This window comes from Diuraphis noxia, unplaced genomic scaffold, assembly GCF_037042655.1.
Source record: "Diuraphis noxia isolate RWA-SAM2 unplaced genomic scaffold, SU_Dnox_SAM2 contig0002, whole genome shotgun sequence".
Classification (NCBI taxonomy): domain Eukaryota; kingdom Metazoa; phylum Arthropoda; class Insecta; order Hemiptera; family Aphididae; genus Diuraphis; species Diuraphis noxia.
In genome coordinates, this window is record NW_028301712.1 from 29,117,548 (window position 1) to 29,126,433 (window position 8,886).

At 28.4% G+C, this 8,886-nt stretch overlaps 1 long non-coding RNA gene across 1 annotated transcript; it reads left to right on the forward strand.

The window, feature by feature from the left end:
• The first annotated feature begins 6,506 nt into the window (after window positions 1-6,506).
• Window positions 6,507-7,888, forward strand: LOC149058315 (uncharacterized). The gene is made up of 2 exons (XR_016190447.1): window positions 6,507-6,915; window positions 6,999-7,888. It is a non-coding gene; the product is annotated as an uncharacterized LOC149058315 (long non-coding RNA).
• Window positions 7,889-8,886: the final 998 nt, after the last annotated feature.

The window sequence follows — 8,886 nt, forward strand, 5'->3', positions numbered from 1 at the left end:
AGTTATGGAATTAAATTTTACAATGACTTATTATTATGAGTTGAGTTGAGTAGGCTGTTCCACTATACATCTTTAATTTTCTTGAACATACATTTTTTAGATCGCTATATATTATACTGTAAACCCGTAAACTCCTATTCTTAATTTGGTTATAAGTACCAAAACCAACTTATTTTTTCTTAAAAAAAAAAAAAACCTAACCGGAGGTTTTGATAAAAATATATATTTTATAAAAACACATTTTGTATTAATTTAAGATACGTTGTGATGGGAATGATATTACAGTCTTGTTTTCAAAAATTCTGTAATAAATCACCCAGAACGACTATATACGGTGGAGAAATCGGCGAATCAAGGGGATATAAAACTTTACATTTTATAAACGAAAAAGTTAGACAGTATAATTATTATACTTCAGATTAGGTTAATATATTATTTATTCGTTTTTCTTATATTATTTAGATAACCATTTAATTTTTAACAAGTTTATCAAAAAGTCACTTTTCAAAATGTTTTCCCGTGTAACCTGCAGTTTCTTGCCAATTATTATACGTACACAATCAACCTTTAATACAACTGTGTTTTCTCTCATACAATTGTATAAAAATCAAAAGATTTTGATAATTTTCTAACAATATAATATACGAGTATATACACTGAACTGCGCATCCATTTAAGAGAATGTCAGCACTCAGCACACTTTTTGTCTTCTCTCTCTGGCCCCCGCTCAACATGTATAACATTTACGCAGAATCATTTTTTCTATGTCTTTAAGTAATCTTAAAATAAAATCACCCATTACAAAAAAAGATTGATATTAATATATTTTTGAGGGAATGACATATTGATTCGTCTAAATATTGTATCAAAACAATTTAAACATCCTTTAAATTTAAATTATTTTGTTTATTTTGAAAGTCAGATATAAAATTAAATAGCAATAAAATATAATATCGATATGTTATTCTCTCAAAACTACTATTCTTTATCTTTTTTTTTTTTTTTGTAATAGCTAGGTGATTCTACTTTAAGATTTCTCAAAATCATGGGAAAATGAATCTGTGTAAATGCGTTTTGTTTATTTTGAGCGTGGGCCAATAAGAGAAAACAAATAGTGCGCTAACATCATCTTAATATAATTAGATATTTGACTATAACAACAGATAATGTAAAAAGCATGCAAGCATCATCCCTTAACTCCATATCACGTGTACTTTAATATAGTGGCATGAAAGATCAAATCGATTACAATTTTCAATTACATATAATAATAAAATAGATACATACGGTTGCCAATATGTATGGGTCACTTTTCAGGAGGGGGAAAAATAACAAAATTCTAAAAAATTTATTTTATGCTGTCAATATCATGCTAATATTTATTAAATTATAAGTTCATATAATTTTTCCAGGGGGATAAAAGTGCCCCGTCTTACCCCCACAATGGGCGTCCATGAATAGATAGATATACTATATAACAACTGTAGTCAGTAATTATTATTTATTATAATAAAAATCGTTTATAATGACTGCATATTGGCGCAAATAGGTGTTAGGGGCTAAGCTCGCCCTAACATTTTCTAAATTTTCTTCAGGTTATATTCAATATTATTATTGTATAGGGCCCCCTTCCTATATATCAAAAGCCATTATTGAATGGTGGTATAATGTTTCCGCAAGGCGAAAAGCACAAGATATGTACAAGTGACCGCAATATATCTAAAGTAGCAGTATACCTATCTAATATATATATATATATATTATATACATATATAAACGCGCGTAGTTATACTGTACACGTAGTGCTTATTTCGCAACCGAGGAAACTTCAATACGTCGCCGTCTCATTGCAGATCCCGCAAGTGTGGCAAATCAGCAAATCTCTTTCCGTCAAGACAGGGAACGAAGATAAAAATCATCATCTGTGGGATTATATAGGTACCTAAGTGTGGGTGATGCATGTGTGATGGATATCTCCGTAAACGCGACCAGGTTACTCGATAATGCCTCAACGGAGACGCGAACACTGCTGCACGGTGCAGGCGTATATTACAAGGGGTGCAGTTGTTCTGGTTGGGCCTCGGACTGGAGGGATGATGATATGCGCATGCGCCCTACCTTGAAGATATAGATAGATGGTCGCCGGTAAGTTGCACACATCTATCCTCCCCCCCTTTCGCCAACACAATCGTTCCCACACGAACAACTCTTAAACGTTGCGTATATTTCAAATGAAAAATCTACACAGCTTTCAAGTAACATAATAGAGCTGGTAAACCGTATACTTATAAATTATAATACGAACACAAGAAAATATTAAATACATACGTATTACACATCGATCTACTCGAGTAGTACACGGCAGTACGGCACTACTTACAGTACCTAAGTGCACCTTCTTGCGTACATCGCATACCTACACATGTACACGAATGCACATTTGTTGACGGTTATATAGTTATTTCAACAATCAAAGCTACTATTTTAAACATCATTGAATTGAATTAAATACCTATATTTAGATAGCCCCCCTCATATTTTATCATCATGTAAATATATTGTAAAAAAAAAATCCTATTTGTTTATTGTACTTATGTTACAGATTGTAAATATTCTATTTTAATATATATATAATATATATATATATCTATAGTGTGTTCACGATATGAGTTATCACAGTATGGTCAAATTTAATATTTATGTAGGTACCTATAATCTGCTTTTAATGACATTTTAATAATATTAATTTTATAATTGAGCTACCTATTTTTGATATGTTTAATTGCTACTTACATACAAAGAAGACTAATATTGTAGACATACTGAAGGTAAAGAAAATAAAAAATTAATAGTACAAGAATAAATATTAAAATTAACCATACTGTAAATTTGCCAATTTTATAATTAGAAAAAAACTTTTTGTACAAAAATGGTTTGGAAAAAAATACTCTACCTGAATCCGTATAAAAAAATTGGTGTTGTCATTAAAAAAAAGTAAGTTGTATTGCGCATGCGCGTACCGAGAGAGTTACAAATTTGAATTTTGGCTGACAATGTGTATTTAGGTACTCCCTATGGTGTCAGGTTACGTGTTCGAAAATGATATGTTCGAATAAAATGTGTTCGAATGAAAAGTGTTCGAAAAAGCATATGTTCGGATGAATTTTTGTTCGAAAACTTTGTATTTATTATTTTGAAATTATAGATATAAAGATATCTATTATCTATAGTATAATCCAACTATTATACCGTTAACCAGGGAAAGACGGTTATTTAAGACAATTTAACAATTAACATTATTTACGCACCGAATTGCGTACAATTTAAACTTTTAACTTGAATATACTCGTATATACATTTATTTATTTTATTTGACGATATACATAAACCTATACATTTAATAATTTTTTTCACTATATAAATAATATTTTAATATAATATGCTTGTTCTTAAGACTGAGTTTAACTATTCGAACAAAAATTCATCCGAACATATGCTTTTTCGAACAAAAATTCATCCGAACATATGCTTTTTCGAACACTTTTCATTCGAACACATTTTATTCGAACATATCATTTTCGAACTCATAACCCCTTATCCTCCCTATTACCTCCTGAAAATCCCATTTCAACCCAAGGTCATCCAGAGGAAATATTAAGTGGTACCTCATATCGTGAAGACGTAAACACACTGTAGGTATAGGTCAATTATCTGTGATTTTTAAACTAACGAAACTAAACTTGATCTGTTTGATATTTTTATAATAACTCAGCTCAAATATGCAGTTTTTTTATTTTTTTTTTACAATATTCAGGAACTTGCATAATGTAATGATTTGCATTATATACTAGATAACAGCTAAAATATTGTTTTTTGGAGTATTGCAAGCCTCTCCAGGTTCTCAAGTAACCATATTTAATTTGACCTAGGTATAGTGCGTTTAATCATAATATTAGTTAATGGTTTCATAACAACGTAAAAACTGTAAACAATTTAAAATGTGATTAAGTATGTATAGGTACTTATTATTTATTAATATTTATTAGGTATGTGATGTATATATACAATATATGTTCTGTACTCATGAATGTTTAATCTATTTATTTTACAGATAAACCTTGTCCGAATATTAAATATTTTTTTTTATTTGCTTTTTATTAGAAAATAATTATGGCAAAGCGATTACAATATAATGATGTATCAAAACAAAAAACAGACATACATATGAATGAATAGTGAATAGTAGTTGAGAAGAAGATTAGAATCGGGAGAAATATAGCCAAAAGAAGAAAGAAAAGAGAAAAGGAGTTGTCTACAGTCTACTAGTTATGAGAGAAGGGCATTTGAAAAGGATGTGATCAAAATCGCATATCGATTCGCCGTGATGTAGTGTACAGAGATGGGAAGAGTTTAGATTAAGTTTAGAAGAATGGTGAGGAAGTATGCTATGACCAATGCGAAGACGAGTGTAGGATACGATCTATAATCGTACCTAGAAATCTCGAGGCCTTTAAACCATGGATGTTTGGAAATAGAGGAAACTATATGTCTATACCATACAGCATAAGTCAGGTGGTAGAGAGACCCAATTTAATATTTTATATACATATAATACAATATACATATTTAATGTTCACGTTATGTTTATCAGTTTTATTTGATTTTTTATATTGATCTAAAGATTTATGATTGTACAAATGTAATTTACATGTAATATAGCTAACATAAATTTTAAAAATGTCATCCGAGAAATTTACCAAATTAATCAAATAGATTAATTATGCAAATTAAAACACATTTATGTTATGTTTATGTGTATACCTTATTGGGTGTGTATGTAATACCGTAGAATTATACTGTTATAACATAATTATTTATCTAACTGACAAATTGAAACAACAAAATTACATATATTATTATCATAATAATGTAAATATTTTAATTTATTATGTTGAATGATTTTAGCATTAAATAATATGACGTAAGTACTTTTTAATTAGCTTTTATGCCTACTCAAAATTAAATTTTAAACAACTGTAAAAACATAACATAAAAGTATTATACTATTATATTTAACCACGTAGGTATTATTATATTACGCGTCCATGCGATGTAACTGGTATTTGACAAAAATTAATAACCGTGTGCGGAGTCGATTGTCGATGTATAACATTTTTCAATGTTTTAAACACAGAGGATGTTCTGCCGGAATCAATAAATCCTCTCTGAAATATATTTTTATAGTTGTAAAGCCGTTAAGGTAGCAGATAATGATATATGTTTATTATTTATGATTATGATACAAAAAACACTTCGTGAATATTGTAAATATAGGAATCAAGTAAAACCAATAACCCAAATAGCCAAATTTTGTTACAAAACTAGGCGTAGTTTGGAATAATTATCTGTGGGGCCAAATATTACTTATAAGAAAACTCCCTGTGTTTAACTTGAATTAAAGGAAAACAAAACATTTTCAAGAAAAAACTTCTTATCGTGACATATTTTTGTACGGTATATAAAAAATTAAACAATTAAAATTGTTGATCTATAAATAAACATGTTTATGATAAAAATAAATAAATAAATATATTAGTACAATAATTGTCAATAAACATTATACAACTAATATTAGAAGCCTTGATGAATTTTAAGAAAAGTTATAAAAACATTTAAAATTATAATTTCGGATAAAATGTTTTAAATAAATTAAACACCGTGAGCAGACTTCATAAGTATTTCTGACTGTAGTCCCATAACCCCTGAAAACTACGCCAATGGTTCGTAGTTACAATTATTCAGCTACATATACGCGTGTTGCAATAATTAATCAAATAATCAAGTCTTTAATACATCGACACCTACTAAATTGAAAACTTATCTTCTCGGTTTTACTTAAAACTCAAATGGCGGTGTTAAATAATACGCAATTTTTCTCGAAACTAAAAAAAATATTAAAAATCAGGAAATTAAAATTTTGAATCGTCAATATTTTCAGAAAAATAAACTCAACAAAATGGCTATCTTTAATTTTTTTTTGAAATAATTAAAAAAAATAATATATTTTTTAACTTTTTTACCAAAACATTAAAATAAATTAAAATTTGAAATAATTGTAGTTCTTATCCCTGTGAGTCTTATTACAAAACCAGAATTTCGATATCACCATTATTTCGGGAGATATCGCAATGGGTAAATCCTCACGGGACACCCTGTATAGTCTGATACGGCTCTTTTTACCGTGATGGCATTTTATGATGAAAGAAATTATAGGTAGACAAATTTAAGTTTGCGTCAGTCTTTAACAATGTATAATAAATAACACCATATACCAGTGTCACCACTATTATCGCACAGATCTAATATAATCATCATGGTTTGATTGCTCGTTGTTTCATACTGGGCGGTACTTCGGTTAAATGGATGGTGCCTTTGTAAAGAGCTAATAAGGTTAGTTGTGACAAATTTCACTAGGATCGCTAGAAATATTCTTGTTGGGATCTGCAGGAAATGAGTTTGAACTAGTTCACATCGACAAATTCAACTGATATCTAGCCTTTGTAAACCATATTCATACCAAGTATTTATGAAAAAATATCATTTGTTTTTAGTTTAACAACAAATAATATAAAATGAATCTCTTAAAAAAAGCTTATTTTGTTTATTTTATTTTTATATTTTCGTTATTGTATGGAGATTCTTATGAAAGTGATGAGAAGAGGGCCAAGTATAATGATGAGGATAAAAATAGCGAAAAGACTTGCAACGTTCCATGGTCCACTTCTGTCTTTCCAGAACCGATGACATCCTGTTACTTTTTTTGTAAAAAAAGATGCCAGGCGCTTAGTTTTACCTCTCAATGGCGTTGTGAAGAAATAGTATCATTTGCAATTACAAAATGCCAGTGTTGTAAAGGTGAGTTTTCAAATTATATATATAATATGTACTGTGTACAAATCAAAGTTTAATGAATACTTTTTTCCCTTTTTTTTCAATAGATGATTACTGAACGGGTCGGATGAATTTTATATTTCATAGCGGATACCGGTTAACAATTAAAATTTTCAACTCATACAATATTTTACATGCTGATAATATAAATATAATATGTAACTTATAGGTATTTATTTAAGCCTGGGTTTATAGACTTTGTTTCCAATTAAATTCAGGTACATTATTATTATATAATTAATATTATGTTTACAGTACTCGGATTCACTTATTTTTATTCATGTGTTTTAGGTATACCTTCTTTTTATTACCTAACCATTATAATTTTAAATATTTGTCAAACTAATATTACTATACTTAAGTTTATATTATGTTATATTATCTTATATCATATTAAGATTAACTTAAATTGTTATTGCCGATTGGCGTTTATTATTATAAATATATAAAAAATATATTATTAATGTATTTCATGCAACAATTGTATCCCAAATTTAAAATATTATCCAACTTATTATCCACTTACATATTAAACAAAACAAATTGTACTATTATTATTATTATTTTTTTTTAGTATAGATATTAGATAACCCATACTCGTATGGTCATTAATCATTAGGAAGGCGGAAAAAAAGCCCATAGAAAAAAGCCCACGGAAAAAAACCCCAGAAAAAACCTAACGGAAAAAAAGGCCAGAAATATAAATATAAATGTGAACACTTATATACCGTTTTACACTTTTACCATTTTATCCTTATAATTTTTTAAGTTTTTTACTTTTTTGAATGACAACATAGCTTTGAGTTTTAATTTAATTTTATATTTAATATCATATTACACTATACCCAACAAAATATTTATGCTATAATATTATTGTTATATTTTTAGTCGACTGACCTGCTGTGACTATTATTATTATTATACTATATGACTATAATATTATGTAATCCGTATATAAAATTACCTATATTTGTTATACTTTTTTTCATCGGGATTTTTTTCCTCGGGTTTTTTGCCGCGATTCTAATCATTATTATTAATTGTTAGTTATAATAAATAGTGTAGTATTTACTAGATAGCCTAGCATACCATTCTTATCATTGTTATGAGTAATATTTAACTTTAATTATATATAAAACGACTTTTGGTCTTGAAATAATTCATTTTTTATTTCCGTCCATTCCGGGTTGCATTTGAAGGTAATAGGTAAATGAATCTGGACGGCCAAATTTACGAACATAAGTCATGGCATCCTGATTTTTTTCATGTATGTAACGTGGGGAGCCAGTAAAAGGGGAGGGAAGAATTACTTGTTGCCCCACGTTATTAGCATTAATATCTGCATCATTGTTAACATCATATCTCGGAGGTGAACATAATTATCCGCACGTAGTTGTTTTTGATGGTTACGAATAAAGTTTAGTCTTTCAGAAATCATTTTTGTCATCATATCTATGGCGTATTGGCTGAATAATGTTTTGTAATGATGGTAATCGGTCAAAATGTCCACGGACAAAATATCCAAATTTTACGTAAATTAGTAGATTACACTTTACTTTGTAATAAAATTAACTCCTAAATGTATAAATTACGTTAGTAGTATAATAATATCACAAAATTTATTGCACAAACATTAGTCAAATAATATAAAATAAAATTTAAAACAATTTGTTTTTATGAATATAGGAATAATTTGCTAAAAAAATGACTACCTATATGGTTCACATAATGTTTTATAACAAGGTGTTTTGAACACTGTCTCTGAACTTCACAAAAGTGTTAAAAAAATTTTCTTGAACTGTTAAATTTCTGTCAGTGCATTAACACTTGCTTTGCACCGTTCAATGTCAGAAACGCCTACTCTGCACCACAACAAAATATTTGGTTAAACATTTTACATCTACACTTTTACTGAACCACCATAGTTTTACTAAC